The sequence below is a fragment of the Camelus ferus genome, chromosome 3, assembly GCF_009834535.1.
Source record: "Camelus ferus isolate YT-003-E chromosome 3, BCGSAC_Cfer_1.0, whole genome shotgun sequence".
In the NCBI taxonomy this organism is placed as follows: Eukaryota; Metazoa; Chordata; class Mammalia; order Artiodactyla; family Camelidae; genus Camelus; species Camelus ferus.
In genome coordinates this window covers 58,600,140-58,620,441 of record NC_045698.1, presented here as the reverse complement: position 1 = coordinate 58,620,441, position 20,302 = coordinate 58,600,140, and positions in this window count along the sequence as shown.

The window sequence follows — 20,302 nt, the reverse complement described above, 5'->3', positions numbered from 1 at the left end:
AGAATGAATGGTTCAATGAAACATTTCTGTTAATTTGACACTTCACACTTAACCCATGTTTTTCATTCTAGACCAAAGAAAGGAAAGAGGGTAATAAAATATTCATTAACTGCACTGAAGCCCATTTATAGCAGATGGTCTCTGGAGGGTAAATTTCAAAACATTTGCTAGAGAGCGCTGTGCAAAATATGCAGTTGTTCTGACACAGCAACTAGTGTGAAGAACAGCAAATGCAAAAGTCATCATTAGTAAGGGAGCTCATCCATTGTGAACCACAGTGCAGCTACCTTTTGTCTTTTCAACTAAGGAAATGAGTCACATTTGCTGTTGCTTATCATTTGGGGGAATTTTATAGATTAAAAAAGCACAAAATATGTCCACAGTCTCATCAGGAATTATGGTTATTCCTAAAAAGTATTGATAAACCTCCTTTCAGCATTCTTTAGATTCTCAGAGAATTAAAATATTTGGGAACATAAGGCCTGGTAAGCACCTACAGGTATTGTAGGGTAGAAGGAAAAGAGGAAGGAAGAAAAATGTGTATGTAGATGGATGCATGGAGGGGTGAATGGATGGATGGCTGGATAAAGACAGGTGGATAGCTAGATAATTAAAATACCAGTAGCAAAAATGATAAAAATTCTAATCAGGCTATAAAACAAAAGATTAATGTGCTCTGAATCTCTCAAAACCACATGTAAGTAGATAATATCTTAGGATAAATTCAACATTTCGTGGTTTGGCCAATTGCCTATTTGTTCAGAAGAATAGAATGTTTACCAGGATTTTTCAAACTCTAATTTTGTGTATGGTGCTAACTTCCACTATAAAAAATACTTTGAAGCTATACTACTCTTCTTTCAAAAATTTGTAAAGATATATATATTTTTTTAATTCATTTCAAATCAATTCTTAATAGTGAAAAATTTTGCAAAATCTACATTGTCAAATGCATGTTGAGGTTAGGTAACCCTTTTTAAATTTCTAATTGTGGTTAAAAAACATGTAACATAAAACTGGCCACCTTAACCATTTCTATGTGAACAATTCATCAGTGTTAAGTGTATTCACACTTTGTACAACAGACCTCTAGAACTGTATCATCTTGAAACAAAGTCTATACCCGTTGAACAAAACTCCCTCATTTCTCCCTCCTCCCAGCCACTGATAACTGCCATTTTACTTTCTGTTTCTATAAATTTGACTACATTAGTTGACTCATATAAGTAGAATCACACGGTATTTGCCTTTTCTGTGACTAGATCATTTCATTTACCATAATGTCCTCATGGTTCATCCAGGTTACAGCATGTGACAGGATAGCCTCCCTTTTTAAGGAACATTCCATTGTGTATATATATATTTAGCTAGTGATGAATATTTGGTTTGCTTCCACCAAGAGGTGGAAACATTGTAAATAATGCTGTTGTAAATATAGATGTCCAAACAACTCTTTAATACTCTGCTTTCAATTCTTTTGGATGAATAAGAATTGCTGGATCATGTGGTACTTCTAATTATAATTTCTTGAGGAATCACCATTACTGTTTTCCACTGTGGTTCTACCATTTTACAATTCTACCGACAAGGCACAAGGGCTCCAATTACTCCACATCCTCACCCACACTTGTTAGTTTCTGTTCTTTTGACATTTAGCCATCCAGTGGGTGTGAGGTGGTATCTCATTGTGGTGCATTTCTCCAATAATTTGTGATGTTAAGAATATCTTCATATGTTTGTTGATCATTGTGTATCATCTATGGAGAAATGTCTCTTCAAGTCCTTTGTCCATTTTTTGATCAGGTTTTTTTTTTTATTGTTAGTTCTAGGGGTTTATATATTCTATACATTAACTTCTCATCATATGTATCATTTGCAAATATTTTCTCCCATTCCATAGGTTGCTTTTTCAATATGTATTGTGTTCTTCGATATGGAGAAGTTTTAACACCTGATGTAGTGCTCTTTGTCTATTTTTGCTTTGTTATGTGTGCTTTTGGTGTCATAGCCAAGAAATCATTCCCACTTCAAATGTGATGAAGCATTTCCCCTGTTCTCTTTTAGGAGTTTCATAGTTTTGTGTCTTATATTTAGGTTTTTAATTCATTTTAAGTTAATTTTTGTTAAATCAGGATCCACTTTATTCTTTTGCATGTGGATATTGCAATATTCTCTTCTCACTCTCTCCCCTCCACCCCCTCTCTTTCTCCTACACATATCCTCCCCTGCGCATTTACATGCAAATAAATTATTGATTTTTTAAAAAAATCATCACCTGCTATAACTTCCTGTTTTCCTTTTCATGGTTGCATCTATTGTTTGGAATATTACAATCAGCCTCAATGAAAATTATCGTGATACAATAATCAAGAATTAGCATATCAGGAGGAGAATAAGCAGAAGTAGGTGAATACTTGAGACAAGATTCTTCTCTTTTTCTGATAATATAAAGAGAAAAGTGCTACACATTTTGACAGAAAAAGTGTATTTCCAAGCAGCATATATATTTTTTTTATTGTAGCTGCCCCTTAACAGATTGCCTCATGTGAGTCTCAGCACTTAGAGAAAGTTATTTATCATTTATTTCTCACAGAAAGAATAGGAAGATAAAAGACATTCAATGTTGGATTTATAAAATGTAAATACTGGTAATATAATATTGCATTGTACATGTAAAAGAGTGATAACTTTTTCAGGCAAGTCTTTATATAATTGCAAGACTTGCTATGAGATTGGAGTCTATTCCCAGTTTGTTCCATTATGTCATACAAATCTGTCATCAGGTAAAAATCCTATAAGGTTTCATAAAAATATTGTGAGTTAATTATAAGTAAAAACCCTTAAAATCTTGATATTACTACCTTTGAAATATCCTTTATTGTCTCAGATGTATCAAGAAGCAACCACTTCTGAGACTTTATTCTCTATTCAATGTGAAATCAAATTCTCTCCAAGGTACTTTATATGACTTATTAAAATAGTCTGTTGGTAGGCAAAATTCTTCTCACTGTGACCGGAAGACTTTAAAATTGGTGGCAAAGGAATTTGGATATTCTCAGAGAGAAAGAATCACTGAGTTGGGTATTTGAAGTTAGGTTTAATGGTCTAATTTCATGTGAAAATATAGGTGCAAGCTCAGACAGATTTTGACACAAGTATCTGGGAACTAGATATTGAACTAAACAATTTACAGACCTTGAAATAAGTAGAAAATTATTCTTGAAATCATGTTGAAAAGCAAATGTAAAATTGATCACATTGGAATAAAAATAATCACGACTGAAATGTATTTCAGTAATGTACGGTTTGTATTTACAAGATAATTATTTTCTGCATCTTGGATCACTTATGTATAGTACTAACATTCAAAGAATTATTTTCCCCTTCTCAAACTTCTATTACATTTTTAAGCAGATAAATGAACCAGACCCTTTATTAACTAAAGTAGGTCAACTCAGTATTCTAGGAATAAAAAAACTGTAAGGAGGCTATAATTGATGACAAAATTCTAATGTTGTAGCTGTCAGTCAAGGTTACTATATTCCACAAGACACTTCATCATTTGGCTGAAATATTTTCTTCAAAAAGTTCTTATTTTCTTTTTTGGATTTCATTTAAGAGTATTTGAACAAAATCTCAAACATTTCCAATATGTAGCTTTGATTGCAACATTTGTATAGTCCATAAGATTTATCATGTTACCAGCCTAAGAGAAGAAGAATGAATGCTGATATGCATAAACAATTCATCCAAGGACAATGTACAGACAGGGGACTAAACAATTAAGCTAGCAAACGAAAACCAACTCTTCAAACAGATAAGAATTCGGTCTGTGATTTTTTGTGTGTCTACTTACCAACTGAGTTTAACTTGATTTAAGTTTAAAATACCAGAGACATAAACTTGATTTTACTAGGAAGATACTTTCAAAGCAAGCAGACTGTGAATACTGATGTACTTTTTCATTAGCATTGCCTGATTTTGAGATAATTTTATACGAGTGGTCAGCTCAGAGAATGGAGAACACAAAGATCCCAACCAGATTTAGTGACCTTTTATATGAGTCTAAAATGATTGCATGTTGAACTGTGAACTTTTCACAAACATTTTCTAAGCAATTAATGCAATAATATTTAATTCTAAATACAGTATGTTGTAAATACTACTCTGCAGATTATTTGAGTTCTCTCTGATAAAATTAAATAATAGACTTTCTTTAAAAATCACTTTAAAAAATCACATGATCATCAGGAGTGGCAACATGAGAATCTTTCTAAGTAGATTTCCTCAAAGGCTAAAGTCTACTCATAGCCATGTGAAATGATCTAGTTGTGATTACTCAAGACAAAAGATTTCTACATAAAAAAATATGTTCACTAAATGAGAACTAACATCCCACTTCATTTTATGCTTATGTAAGAGTTCCATAGCCTTCTAAACATAGAATAACTTTTTACAGAACCATAGAATTTTGGAGCTAGAACAAAGCTTAGAGATGTCTCTAAGGAATTCAAGGCCACAAAGCTTTAAAGAACAAAAATCAATAAAGAACAAGGAGACAATATAGATAACATAAAAACCCAAAACTGTTTCTTTGAAAGTATTGATAATAGACAAAACTCTTACGAGAATGACCAAAGGAAAAATAGAAAATCACAAATAAGTAAAATACAAAATGAAAAGGGGGACATATTACACATACAATAGACATTTTATAATCATAAGAAAATACAATGAATGAGTTTATGTTAGTGAAGTTGAAAGCTTAGATGAAAAGAACAATTCCCTAGAAAAACAAAAATGATCAAAATGCATACAGTAAGAAATAAATTACCCAACTCCCACTTAAGAACTTGAATCAAGAAGAAAAAAAAATTTCTCCTAAGAGATGCCTGGCCCAGATAGATTTACAGGCAATTTATACAAAGCTCAAACACATAGATAGTAATTCATATACAACCTGTGTCCAAGGAAATAAAAAGAAGAAAGCTGCCCAACACATTTTATAAGGCTAATATAATTTTGATACTAAAACTTGATTAAAAAAGTATAACATCCAACTTTTAACCTGCTTCACTTATAATCAGAAATGCAAAAACACTGTCTACAATACTAACTCTTTGAATTCAGAGTGATTCATTCAAGGTTCACTGTTAAAAAAAAAATCTATAAATTTAATGCACCCTGCTAACAAATAAACAGAGATCACGTGGTAATCCTTAAAGAGCTTCTCTTACTAAATTATTTTCCTAAAGGGTCTTTCTATTTTAAATATTTATCCCAGGTAGATTCTTGATATATATCTCTTTCATGAAGAATGTGATAGAAGACTGAAGATGTTTTATTTCCCTCCAAATTAACCTTTAAAATAGAATTTTAATTACAAATACTATTTTTTGCTCCCCTCATCACTTACTTCAGGATGCCACTGGGCTTATGACACTTGGGAAATTTTAAAGAAGATCTGAACTACACATTTAATAAAAGTATAAACTACCTAAGCCTATAGCATCTTTATTGATACTGGCTGGCAACCTAAATATGATAAGGATCATATTTTAAGAGTGATTATACAAATTCAAGTTACCCACAAGCTTCATAAAACCTCACCCATTAAAATATTGAGTGTACAGATTTTAACTAGTGGAATTGAACAACTGGGGCAGCAGAAAGGAACTCCAGTCAGAATAAGGGAGCTCAAAAGTAAGCCACTCTGCCCACTGCCTCCTCTCCTCTTTGTCCTTCTCTATACTAAGAACCTTAATGGCTAATTCACACACAGTGTTATTAAACAAGACTTAATCTGTCTATCTAGATTTAAACAGTATCCATCCAGGAACATGAAAAGGAAGGTTCACATATATTTGCAAATTCGAATGATTGCATTCCTGGGAAATGAGTGACACTGGATGGAGAGATTTGTTTGTGGGTAATCATGTCATATACTTGCACCATCAATTAGATTAAGAATTCTTAAGGGATGTCCTAGCTTCATTGAGAAGATTCAATCTTTTATAAAGATGCATGAATTTGCTAGGGGAATCCATACAAGGTAATTGATATCTCTTGCCTTAAGGGATATTTAGTTCCAAAACTTTTGTACAGACAAACGTTCCTCAAGTTTAAAGCTTCACCTTATGAAGATCAATTTAGGTTTTATTCTACATAGACCAAAGCACTTTTTGGTTGTAATTTTCCTTAACCACCAGTGGATTTAGCAAGAATATATAAACAGCTTTAATGCTTAAATCCCTCACCAACGATTTTTCGAGAATGTAATCATAAGATTAAAATGATAATGTAAATATTACAGATAATAGTCTATGCATATTTATTTTTTATCCACCAAATACAGGGTGATCACATGTTAAAGAAAAATATGTTTTAAATTACAGTATAAACATATATTATGCCTCACTGCTTTTCTTTTTAAATGTCCAAACACATAAAAGTACTACATGAAAGAAGACTATACTTGCAAGATACATATTATTTTTCCTCCTTAAGAATATAATGCATTATAATTTTAATTCTATTTATGTGATGATTTCTTTCTAAAATTTAAATAAATGCTTTGTTTTCTTTAAACAAGGTTTATTCAATACAAGATGACTTCTACCCTTCTAAGAAGAATCTCTCACTGAAATGGAAGGTAAATTCTGTGGTCATTTGCTAGCTTTCCTGTTTACAAATTCATTTAGAATGCTTTCTTTAAAAAAGGTTCAGTGATTGCTACAAATAATATAAATGGCAAAAGCATAAAGGACCTCAGTTTATCACATTTATTTGGACATTTCACAATACCTCCATCAAAAAGGTTTATATGAGAATTTTTTATTTTCAAAATTATACACATCTAAAATAGAATTATAAACATGCTGTCATGGATCTAAAGAAGGATAGGACTCTCTTCTGAAATTATAACTATTCTTGTTCAGAAAATAATTTGTATTATTTTGAAACACAAGAAATAAATATTGAAGAAATGGAAGGTTAGCTGATTTCATATGAAAACTATTCAATAGATTGAGCATCACTGGAACAAGAATCTTTGGTTAAATCATTTCAAACCTACAGTCTCTATACAGTATGGTAAAGATTGATTAGTCTTTATTACAGTTGTAAACATTTAATGGCTGATAATTAAATAAAGAGCATCCGTACTGAATCCTGCAAGATTTAATTAAACATAGCACACTGCAGATGTGAGATTTAAATCACTATTTATAATTACATGTAAAACACAATTGCTGATATGAATACATGGAATTCTAATGGAAATTTGCAATTTCATCTCATTTTAAACAATGTTGTTCTGAATGCCTTATTCTATTTTTAATTATGAAGAGTTTTTTCAAGAGATAAAATAATAAATATGTCAAATGTGCCTATGAAAGTTGGTTGTGAGCAAAGGAATATTGTCTCAGAAGTTTTTTTTATTATATTGATGCCAAAGATAGAGCAAAAAAGAAAAAAAAAACAAAATGAAAGGAAAGAAAAAGAAAGAAAAGAAAATACAAATACACCTAACTACAAATAATCAGATAAAGAAAAATGGGAACTAAGCCAGCACTATCATTAGATGTGTAGATAGCTAGGACAGAAAATGAAAAGAATTTTATATCTCTTCAGTTTCAGTATCGTATGAAACTCATATTTGAGTATTAATTATGAAAAGTCCAAGAACATTATAGTGTAATGATTTAGAGTGAACTTTAAAAAATGTATACAGAAAACCTCTTAAATCCTGAGAAATTTTCAGCCTTTTTTATTCATTATTCAAGATGCCATTGATATTTTTACCCATACAAATGTACAGAAAATACAGTGAACGTGGAATATTTTATAGCTGATTACACAGACTAACTGATTACACATATCATTCAGTATACCTTTCATAACAGTAATTGTTCAGTGTCTTATTTGTGATACATTCCTCTATGGAGGAGGAAAACAAAAATGGAACATGCCAAATACTAAATTCAGTTTACACCATTCTCCAATCCTGTATGCCTGCAATGTTTCAGGATCACAAATGTTTACAAAGAGAATCTTGTCAGTGAGGGCTCAGACCAGAAATGCAAATAGCTAGTGTTCAAGTGACTAACAAAGGGTGGCATGAACCTCCATATTCCTCGTCTCCACAAGCATAAAGAAAGGAACAAGTGATTTTTAGTAAATTATAGGACTGAATTACACCCTAATATCTAAATTAATTACCTGGTCATTCTTGATTAACACTTCTCTTGTCACTATTGCATTGCGAAGAACTACCAAATTTAAAAATCTGTAGGTGGTCTGAGAGGAAACTATAAATTATGTATTCAACAAGAAATTATTTGTCAGATCATATATGCTTATTATATCCGTATATAGTACCATAACTGTCCATGGCATTTTAAAATAGATGAAACAGTCTCAAAGTTATCTATTCAAAAAGAGGGTTCTGTTAAAGAAAAATAGATGGATCCTAGCAATGGAGCTGTCCAGGGCTCCACATGCATGTGACAGTTTCTTATTTACATGTCACTCATGTTTATGCATGTTCAGAAGAATACAGCTGCTACCCCATTCTCCAGAAATCACGGACACCGGTCAAGTCTACAAATGGTAGCCACATTTGAGCTTGTAACGTATTTATCATGAAAAGCTAGAAACCCTAATGTTAGGGAGGAGGAAAAGCAGCACAATTTGCTTTGAAAAGATAACAGACATCTTTCAAAAAACAAATACTGTATATTCAATTCAGCTCCTTTAGGTGCTTTCATGTTATAGGAATTCTGCTGGTGATGAAAACAGCATTCAGCCAATCAAATGGCAGTACCCTAGTGCCATCCAAAGTAGAAGCCTAGTGTTTAAAATAACCCTGATGAATTATTCATAGAGCTGATGTTTATGCAAATTAGAGAATCATGCACCCACCTGACCACCACGGGAAGAAAAAAACAGGGAAAATAAAAAACCATGCTTTTAGCATTCTCCAGAACCTATGTAATCAAATGATAATATTCTTTCATTAAATGCATCAAGGAATAACAACCTTACCTGGTTAGTTTGTAGGGCCTTCAGATATTCTGGATGAAATAACTGACTGTGCGTGCAACCAATAAAACTGAACTGAAAAGCTGATTAAGGGCGCTTACTTAATGCAAAGCCACTCACTGAATATTCATATGATGCCTGTGTTTATGCAAATTAAAGCAAAAGAAAGCCCAAGGGGATTGGTTGCCATAGCCCACAAATACTGTGTACAGCAGAAAATATAGAGAGTAGTGACAAATAAATCTTGAAATTCATAGCTTTGGAGCAACAAAGGAGAAATAGTAAAATATTAAAAAGCCTAGGTGAATTACAGTTTTAAAGTGCTTTATTTAATCATATTACTTTAGCACTATTGACTATTCCTACCATGTAATGATCTATAATTATCTTAATGCCAAAAGATACCGTCACTTTTGTCTGTCAGCTTTATTCATCCTGCAGTCATTTATGACCAGATCCCTTAAGTACAGAATAGTAAAGAAGAAACAATTATAATAAAGAATATAATTCACTACACTAGTAACCAAACCCAGGACCATATGTGGCCCTTTATTAAGTCTTTCACGTAGTGATCCTTCAGTGGAGAAATCTTACAAGGAAGTGGTGTCAATGGAAGACCTCCAATTTTAGGTTGAGCTTTTTGCTTTCTTAATACTGACATATACCTGCTTCATTTGAAATGGAGACTATTTTATATTAGAATAGATACTATGAATCTTTTGGCCAAGAAGATTCTGGCATATACAGTTTTAAATTCCAAGGATTTCTACTTTTGGAACCTAAATGCAATAATGTTCTCTGAAATGCATGTCAATACGTTGTGTCCTAATCATGAAAAAATGTGAATCTTCATGTATGTATGTGAGAACCAACTGCAGGCATTGACAGGATATTTCAATGATATAATGCCTGTCTGGCATAAAATGTTTACACTGTCAAGGATAATCTCCATTTTTTACTTAATAAGTAAGAAGTGGAGATAAAAATGCTGGAATGCATCTGATAGGTTTTTTTTGTTTGTTTGTTTGCTTTTGTTTTTTCCTTTGTTTTCTGGAACATACTTTCCAAACTTCAAAACTAAGAGGGCAGTGTTCTTCATGGCAGTTACCATTCTCTGAAGAATATTTATCATTTCCAATATTTTCCTAATAATTCTCACATCCTCACTTCACAGCCACCCTATAAAGATAATGACTTATTCAAATACATTTAAGTATCTATATAAAGCTGGCTACATTGATCATAAATGCTGTAATGACTAGATCCAATGTTTATTACCTTGATCATAAGTGTATGCATATGTCTAAACTCACCAAATAGTATACATTATATATGAACAGTTTTTTGTGTATTAATGAGACCTCAAGAAAGCTGAGGAGAGAGACCAGATCCAATGCCTGGATACTGTTTTCCTGGGAGACATTTAGAAAGAAAGAGATTTCTTTGTGGCACCTATGGTTGCCTAATTACAGCTTTCATGGTTTCAAATAATTTCCTTTCTTTTAGAGTTACTCATTGACTTTCCATTAGAGTAATCCTCAAAAAATGTACACTTACATATCCACATATATTCTCTATAACTGATACTATGCATATGTGTTGATTCTTATATCTCCTTAAGATTTCCTTAAGATTCAGAATTGACTTGAAAAACACAATGTGATTAATGTATAAAGTATTTAAAGTTGGAAAAATTTTAGAAGCTGTGAATTTCCATTATTGTTTATTGGTTATTTCTTTCATTTGATTTATTAATTACCATATTCATACATATCTGTTCCAAAATACAGGATAAAAATTAAATTAGTGGATAACAAATAGTCCACCTGCCTACTAATCATGCATTTTTTTCTTTTCTATTGATTTAAGAACATACTATTTAGAAGGTGGACTAGTAATTTCTTGAAGTTTCTAATTAAAGAGTCAAATTCAAAACTTCTAAGAAACAATATTTAGGTTAATCAGCAACAGTTGCCTTTTTTGAAGCTTCCCTTTCTCCATAAAAATTATTTTTTGAAAAAAATTCAGTGGATGGAGTTGATGATCTATTCCACCACTCTTTCTCTAAAGAACATTTCTTCATGTAGCTTAATTACCAGTGGAAACTTTTTCTGATAATATATACTTCAATATCTAATAATAACAACAATAATGATAATATTATTATTATTTGAGTTTATTTTCAACATAAGTACCCTTATTGAAAGCCCTGGAAGAAATGTTAAAATTACAAAACCAGTCAACAACATAAACATGCATTTTTATGTTAGTAAATTCAGATTTTTTCAAACGTCAAAAATTTTCAACTTTCAAATTAAAATTCAAACACATTTTTACCAACACCACTTATTGCTTATTTAAGCTGCATTGGCCATGCTTTGGTTACAAGAAAGCTAAGGCTTCCTTCAGAATGATACTTCTGTTTTCAGAGAGAATACATTACACACACACACACACACACACACACACACACACACACACACACACACACACACACAATCACACACATACAAATGAACTGCCAGAGCAAAACCTAAGTGGATATCATTAATGTCATCCTTTGTCCAATTCCCGATATCGTTAGTGGGAGTTTTCTTTCTTTTTTTTAGATTGCATCTCTTAATCTCTAGCCCTTGTACAACTCTAGGGTATTTCTGACAACTTTAAAATATTTATAAACCAAATCCAAACTGCCCGAGGCTATGGTCACCTCAGACCTCTTATCTGTATCTATGCAGGCAAGAGTAGCTTATTCAGTGGACTAGGTTCTGTAGAAAACCAAAATAGTCTATTCCACATGAAATAACCCAGTGCTTTTGAGACTGAGTTAACTGATTTAAATGATTTCATAATTTCCAGGTTCATAATTCTTTGAATTGTTTACTCTACATTCAAGATGAAATCTTAAAAGACTTTTTATAAATTTTATGAAGGTTTCATAAAGAGATAAAGTTCAGCTCACTTGCTATTTACATTAGAAGTCAACTCTTTCTTTTGAAGCCAAGTCATTGGACTTTATGTAATCAACCCAAAGAATGTAAGTGAATCTACAGAAGTAACTAAAACTCAAATCAGTAAATCGATTGGTAGTCCATTGGCCCAGGTAGAAAATATGGCCAGGGGCTGGCTTCCCCCCACAAAAAAATAAATATATAAAATTTCCAGTCTATAAATGTTTTTAAATTAAAATTAGTTGCCAAGACTTAAAATTACACAATTTTACAAAAAAAACAGAATCTTCGGGTTTTCTTAGAAAATCCGAAGGAGCTTTACTCTGGGCTGGCATTCCCACAAAGTAGCAGACCCTTGGAGCCAGGTGGGCCTGCTCCCTCCAGTCAGGTCCTGAGTTCTCTCTCTGTCCTCGTTCTCACCATGATGCTGGCTCTATATGCTACCCCAGGAGGCATCTGAATTTGTGACCTGAGGCATTTGAGTTGGAGTTGTGAAATCTGGGGTAGCACTGAATTTTGAGACTGTTTTCAGTCTACTCTACTGTTGATTTTTATATTTTTGTTTGATAGGTGTATGTTTATAGCTCTATTGTTCAAGAAATGATTCAGAATAAAAAGTAATCTGCTTAAAGGGTACTAGGCAGGCAGGCTGCCTTCATAGGTATATTTTGACATTTATGCTTCTATTAGATATTATCATGCTGTCCTTTTTATAACAACATCAACAAAAACATCTTGGATAGAAAAGTGAAATAAACATCAAAACTGATGTTTTACTGATAATTTTCCTATAGCAAACTTAAAAACACACACACCCTACAGTAGGTACACTACTAACAACTTTTTTTTTTAAGTGATAACTTCAAAGACAGAATCCTTGGGTTCTTTTATCTTTTCTCTTTGCTTCAATTTTCAAATACCTCAATTTTCTAGAGCCTATCTGTAGTTTCACAAGGGATTTCAGTCCTTACAACATTCATAATTTGTACTTGATACTCTCTGCCTCTCTATTTGGTAGAGGAAAAAGAAAAAATAAGTTCTCAGAAACTCTTGAGAACCCACTCATCTTCTCTAGGGCCCCAGCAGAAAACCAAGATTATAATCACACAGGTCTATACGAATCCTTCAGCAAGAAAACTTGTGATCTTCTAGACCGATCATAAAAAGGCAATGTTTCTTTTTGTTTATAGTGAAGGAACAATCTATCCACTCTACAGTCTCACCTACAATAACTAATTACCTTTAAGATTTGGTTGCAATTTACCTAGTCCTTAGCAAGCACTGCTCACAAGTATAAGCAAATACACCTGTAGTTAGATGCATACCATTCTTTGGGAAGAACATTGTGTAGTTTTTTTTTTTTTTTTTATAAAAAATGCTCTATTCCCACAGAAAAAAGTATTTTAAATCAAGTCAGGGAAGCTTAACTGCTTCTTGGACAATATGGTTTTGTTATACATAAAGATGGAAAACTTGTGCACAGACAGCTAGGTCCTCTCTACCTCAAACTGAAAAGTAGACAAATGTTTCTTTCTCTTTTTTCCCCTCCCCTCTGCTTGGGTTGCATGGACCCTACATCAGGATTACAGACAGGCCCACTACACTCTGCTCTCCTGGAAAATATGCCTTCCTCTTGATTTTGTTTTTTTCTCTACATCTCAAACTTCCTTTTATTTCTCTTTAAGGCCTCTGATTGATGTCTGGTTCATTGAAATTAACTTGATAAAATCATTTGAAACAGTTTAATAGATAAAAATACCAGTGGCAGAGACAATTTGGTTCAAATGAATCTTTCCAATCATTCTATAAAAGCAAGTGTCTGCCAAAACAATATTGGTTTTAGTGGCACCTAATTTAAGCTTTAAAATCAATGCAAGGAGGTAATTTAGAGTAAATTTTTTGGAAAAATAATTTATAAACATGGTACAGATCTCATTTTAGTAAGGGAATGGAGAAACTCTAATTGATGGCTTGATTAACCTGTGGTTCAATACTAGTGTGGGTACTACTGTTGCAGCCCAGAGTCCCATTTACTAAGGTAACTTCTGAACTTAAATATTTCAGAGCACAGTCTGGTGTTTTGATATGAATAGTTGCAGAATACCAAACAACAACTGTCTTGAGGTTATTGTTCCACCTCAAAGCTGAGCTGTATCTGTTGAAGTCCACTGTATATGTTTGCATCATAATCTCCCCATCTTCTTTGCCATTACTTCATTGCCATAACTTATAGCTTTCCTACCTATTCTTTTATTCTTCTCAAATATTTAATAAGTGAATTAAAGGTTTCATTTCCAATACATCGTTTATAATAAGTTTTAGTAGCTTCAACTTCCACTTTATATTATTCCAAAATTCTGAACTGAACATCCTTACTCTGAACATCTCAATTCCATTTCTACAAACTTTGAAACTTGGCATCACCTGGAATATTTCTCCTTTCTTTCTCCCGCACCTCCAGCTTACCTATTTTCTCTATTCCATTTAACCTTCTTTTCATTCTTGTTGCATCTAATATATCAGTTTTTATTTTTCTCTGTACTGATGGGAATTCCATGATTGGCCATAGCAAATGTGCTCTAATCCCCTCAACTATCTACCTTATATCCATTCACCAGTAAGTAGTCATTTGGATTGTTCCCAGTTTAGGGCTATTATAAGTATATTTCCTATGAACATTTGTAACCAAGTCTTTGTGTGGACATATGCATTAATTTTTCTCAGGAAAATACTTAGAATTTGAAGTTGTGAGTGATGTGATAAGTGTATATTTAACTTTTTAAGAAACTACCAAACTGTTTTCCACATGACTGAAGAAGACAGATGCTGAGGTGGCCCTCATGATCCCCCTGGTGTTCATGTCCTTTTATAATTCCCACCCCTCAAGTGTGGGTAAGACCTGTGACTTCCTTCTAACCAATAGAATATGGTAAATATGAAGGAATGTTTTTCTGGTCAAAGCATTACCTTATATAAGACTCTGCAGCAAGTAGACTCTAGAGTCTCTCTATCCTTTTGCTGTCTTTGAAGAAGCAAGCTGCCATGAATTCTACAACAAGTAAATTAATTCTGCCAAAATCCCAAGAGAGTTGGAAAAGTACCTCAAGCTTCAAATGAGAATCTAGCCTTGGTCACACCTTGATAGTAGTCTTATGAGACCCTAAGGAGAGGACCTCCCTACCTAAACTGTGCCCACATTTCTGGCTTGCAGAGGCTATGAGATAATAAATGTGTGCTGTGTTAAGCCACTGTGGCAATTTGTTACACAGTAATAGAAGATTTATATAGTAGCTATATTGCTTTATAATACCATCAATAACATGCATTCCAGTTGCTCCACATCCTTGATTTGATATTATCAGGTTTTTCCATTTTAACCATTCTAATCTAATTTAGAAAATGTGATCAATTTCTATAAAAAGCCATGTTGGATTTTGATTAGGATTACACTGAATCTACAGATGAATTTAGAGCGCCATTCTGCCCTCTATGTTTCACAGTACGGAATGTGCTTCCCTGCAAAAAGCCAAGCAATCATAGTGTTCAGCCCTTTGTTTCCCTTAATGATTTTGTAACTGCCAGTTCTCCACTGTCTTAAAGGGTTCTTTTAGACATTTAGTCCAGTTTTATAATTGTTTTGGGGGGAGATATAAATCCAATCCTTGTTGCTACATCATGGCATTTCTCGCAAAACCATTATGCATTTCTTTCAAATCTCAACAAATAAAGTAGACATAAATAGGTAAGGGTATAGAAAATTTTAAAAACACATTTAATAGCTTTAATCTAATTGATCTATAGAGAACTTCCTACCAACAACAGAAAATATGCATGCTTTCAAAACATACACAAAACATTAAAACATTAACCATTTGGACTCAGCGTAATCTCAACAATTCCAAAACGTATAAGCCATACAGATTATAATACTGGCAACAATGTAATAAAGTTTGTAATTAACAATAAAAAGTAACTGAAAATTTATATACATCTGAATTTAGCATATACACTTTGAAATAACTCTTGTGTTTAAGAAGCCTTCAAGAGAAAAATTACAGATAATAACTAAGTTGTGCAAATTTAACTTCTGCAGATTCAAATAATGCTTACTTATAGAAGAGAAAAAGAGCAAGAATGAGACATAAATAAATATATAAATATTGTGGTTGATTCTGCTTACCATTCCACTCAAAAAGCAGGTGTATGTCTTTAAAGATATGTTAAGCTGCCCTCCACTGTTAGTAATGACAGAAGGGATAATTTGGTTCAAACCACCAAGTGAAGCTGCCAGAGGAGGATTTATTGTGAAGCGAATGAAGTTTAGGTTTCAGGGCTCCTCACATGCTGCTTCCTCTCAAAGCCCTGTGCCTAGTTTTGTATTCTTTCTCTTAAAGAGAGACCCACAAATTGTGCAAGTTTGAAGTCCACAAAACATGATAGTCAACCAAAAAAAATTTGAGTTCAAAATGATAGTGAGGAGTAACCATGTCAATGTCTAGGAGAAAACAGAAATCCAAGAGCACCTGGACTTTCAAGTTCCTTTTGTGCAGGAGACATTTGCAGATCTAGAAAGAACTTTGAGAAGCTGAGCAGAATCTTTGACAACTTTGATCTAGAGCAACAAAAGCTTAAGTCCAAGGCTCACCAAGGCAGGTGGCCCTGGTGAACAACCCTTACGGCCCCTTAGGAACATGGACAAATAGAAGGTACAACAACTTAGCAAGTAGTGCAACGAACTCTCAGTCATCTGGGTTGCACAGAAAACCTCACACTTTGAAACTGACTGAAGGTCACTTGTTTTGCTTGTGCCCCTAAATGCCTGACAAAAGCAAAAGGGAATTCTCTCTGAAGGAGGATAACTTCATTTAAGGCTTCAAATTATTTCTAAAAATTATTTTTCAAACAGAACATCTAGCACACAACCAAAGATGAGGGAAAAAGACAAGGTAAGCAACCGTCAACATCACAGACAATGAAACAGATCCACAGGCACAGTAGCCAATGAAATTTCTGGGCACAGACTGTAAAATAACTGTGCTTATTACACTCTTGGAATTAAAAGCATCATCTCCAAATGTCAACCAAGAATTGGAGATTATAAATAGCGATATAGCCTATTAAAAAACGCCTGGAAATTCAAGAGCTAAAGTGCACACAGAAAAATAAGAACTCCCTAAGTAGCACAATGGCAAATAAAACTTAAAGAGGGAGAGAGTTAAATAAATGAGAGATAGATCGGATCAAGCGACCTCTTCCAGTGCAGATGGCTTTCTGGCTTATATAGACCTTATTAGGGGCAAAGAGGTTTCAAGGCCATTTGTTGTTATAATCTCACGGAGAAGGTGCCTCTCACTCTCTCACTCCCGACCCTAACTTGGGTTTGGGAAAGGACACTGACTGGGGCATGTAACATCAAAGATCCACCCTGGGTCTCATCAGCTACGATTAGGAGACGTCTGCATTTTGCCATGTCCCCAAAACACATAGGTTAGGGCCTGTATTCTTTAATCACAAACGCAGAACCTGGAGTCACTACCCTAAGAATAGATTCCTCTCCATGAATGCATTTTTGCCTTAAATTTAATTGAATATTATAATTAGATATTTCAAAAGATATTTATCTTTACTAAAATTCCCCAGAATGTCACCCTTCTATTGAAATACTGAATATGTTCATTATAGGGCAGTTTTCCATTTTTCTACTTAAAGAGAGATTTCCATGTTGTGTATCTAAGGGACATTTTTTTTTTCTGCAGCATTTGATAACCTTGACTACTCTTTTTATGAAATACTTTTACATTAGCTTCTGTAAAAGTGCAGTTTCCTGGTTTTCCCCTATAATTCTTTAAAAAAAATTGTTTTTATTGAGTTATAGTCAGTTTTCCCCTATATTTCTGATCACTCGTTTTCTCTATATTTACTTTGTAGCTACATTCCTTTCTAACCATTAAGTTCTGGGTTTTCTTAAGGTTTTGCTTTAGACTCTTTCTTCATACAATTCACCCCCTTGTAATCTCTTCCATGAAGAGAGCTTTGAAAACTACCTGTATACAATAATCCCACATTTAATTTCTAGTCAGTTTCACTTTTTGTCGTTTTGGAAATATGTAAGTCCTCCAACATAATGTTAATATGAGATGTTAATTACAGAGGAAACAGTGCAGGGTATATGGGAAGTCTCTGTATGATCTTCACAAATTTTCTGGAAATCTAAAATTTTTTTTAAATAAATTTGATGCTTAAAAAACTTGGCAATCAAATTGAAACAGTCAATACATAAATGGGAAACTGTGGTAAAGGAACTAGTATGTTTATTCAGGGCTAGAAAATGGAGTGTCAACCTCTCCTGAGTTGTAAGGGAAAATAAATCTGATTCAAGGATTTTCTGCTCAGCTAAATTATCCTCCGATATAAAGGCAGAGGCAAACACTTAATTCTTCTGGAAAAAAAATAGAAAAATGAGAAAACAAAATCTTATCAGTAAAAAGAGAATCGAAATTTTACAATTCAGAAGAAAAAAAAGACTTTATTAACTATCTTGTGCTGTGTAACAAATCACCCCCAAACTTTCAGCTTAGAAGATTAAGCATTTATTATGTCACAGTTTCTGTGGGTCAGGAATTTGAGGGTTGCTCAGCTGGGTGACTCTGACTCAGCATTTCTGGTGAGTCAAGTTGTTGGTCAGGGTTGAATGGGGGCTGTAGAATCAGTCCCAGTCTGTTGACAAAAGACTCAGTTCCTTTCTACTGTTCTAGGACGCCCCAGTTCCTCCTCATCTTCCTCAGGCTGCTTGAATATCCTCATGACATAGCATCTGGCTTCTTCCAGAATGAGTGGTCCAAGACAGAGAAAGAAGTAACATTGCCCTTCATATCCAAGTCTCAGATGTTACTTCTTACACGCTCAGAGGGAGAATGGGGTGAGTTAATTCTACCTCTTCTTGGAAAAAATAAGAATTTCTGGACATATTTTAAAATTTCTGGTGGAAATAAGTGCCAAGGTATTAATTTATTATATTTAATATTAGGGAGTTAATTGATACCTAGAATATTTTAATGTAGTAAATTTTTAAATTCCTAATGAATTTATGGTCTTTCTCAACATTATAGGTATATTTTGGGAACAATCATATCTTGTGGTGAAGAAATATTTATGTGAAGTTAGCAATTATTTCAGTTTCACTTCATTTTCTTTTTCTTTTAAGTTCAAATAAAACTAATTTAATACTTCACTTGAAAATAGCATGCATGACATTTTTCCATTTATGAAATTATTCCTGTATCTCCCTACACTCCTCTATCCTTCTATCTATGGATGTGAATAGAGAGATACCTATAATGATATTTGCCTAATATTTATTCTGTTTCTTTTTTTTTTTTTAATGGAGGTACTGGGGATTGAACCTAGGACCTCGTACATGCTAAGCATGCATTCTGCCACTGAGCTATACCCTCCCCCTTATTCTAAGTGATACGATTTTTTTTTAACTTTCTAATTTTTACTGTTCTGTATTACTTGTGCCAAGTCCTGCCCATGTGAGCCTTGCTTTCTCAGAGTTTACACAATCTCAAGGCCAAGGGATTCTTGCTAGGTAGTGACATCATAAAATGTGTTATCAGTTTTTGTTCACAGAGGCAGGACCAAACAGATGACACTGCCTTCTGGTGGAAGGCAGGTGCAGATGAGCAGGGAGAAAAATAGATGTGCTCTCCCCAGGGTGATATCTGACCATCTCTAGAACAAGACCACTTAATGTGATTTTCCACACCTTCTCCTTGCTCCAGTTTACTTTCTTTTTAATTAAAATTTAGGTACACAGGATACATGTGAAACTTACTGTCATTGTTGGTCTATTTATGACACTGATGTTATTTCATTTATTTTGTTTTGTTTTACTTTTTGTTCCCTCATCCCCAATCCCTAATCCCATTCCTCTAGCCCAAGATAAATCTTAGTCATGGTTGTCTTATTTTTAAAATACTCTATATAATGAAGTTAAAGAACATTATAAGTAAGGGTTTTACATCTTTTTTTTTTCCAAATGAAATTTGCATATAATTTCTTCTCTTACACCATTATATTTCTATTTTGATATGAAGGTTATATGTACTTCATAACACAGGTTCTTTTCTGTTCTTAGAAACAACTTACATAAAACATTAATTATTAATTCCAAGTCTTCCCCGATTGTTGTATACACTGGTAAGGCCTATGAAGAAGCGCTGATGAGTGTATATGATTCTTCCCAGAGTCTGTGTCTCCTAACGTTCTATGTTCTCATATTAACCCACATTTGGCCTCTTCTAATT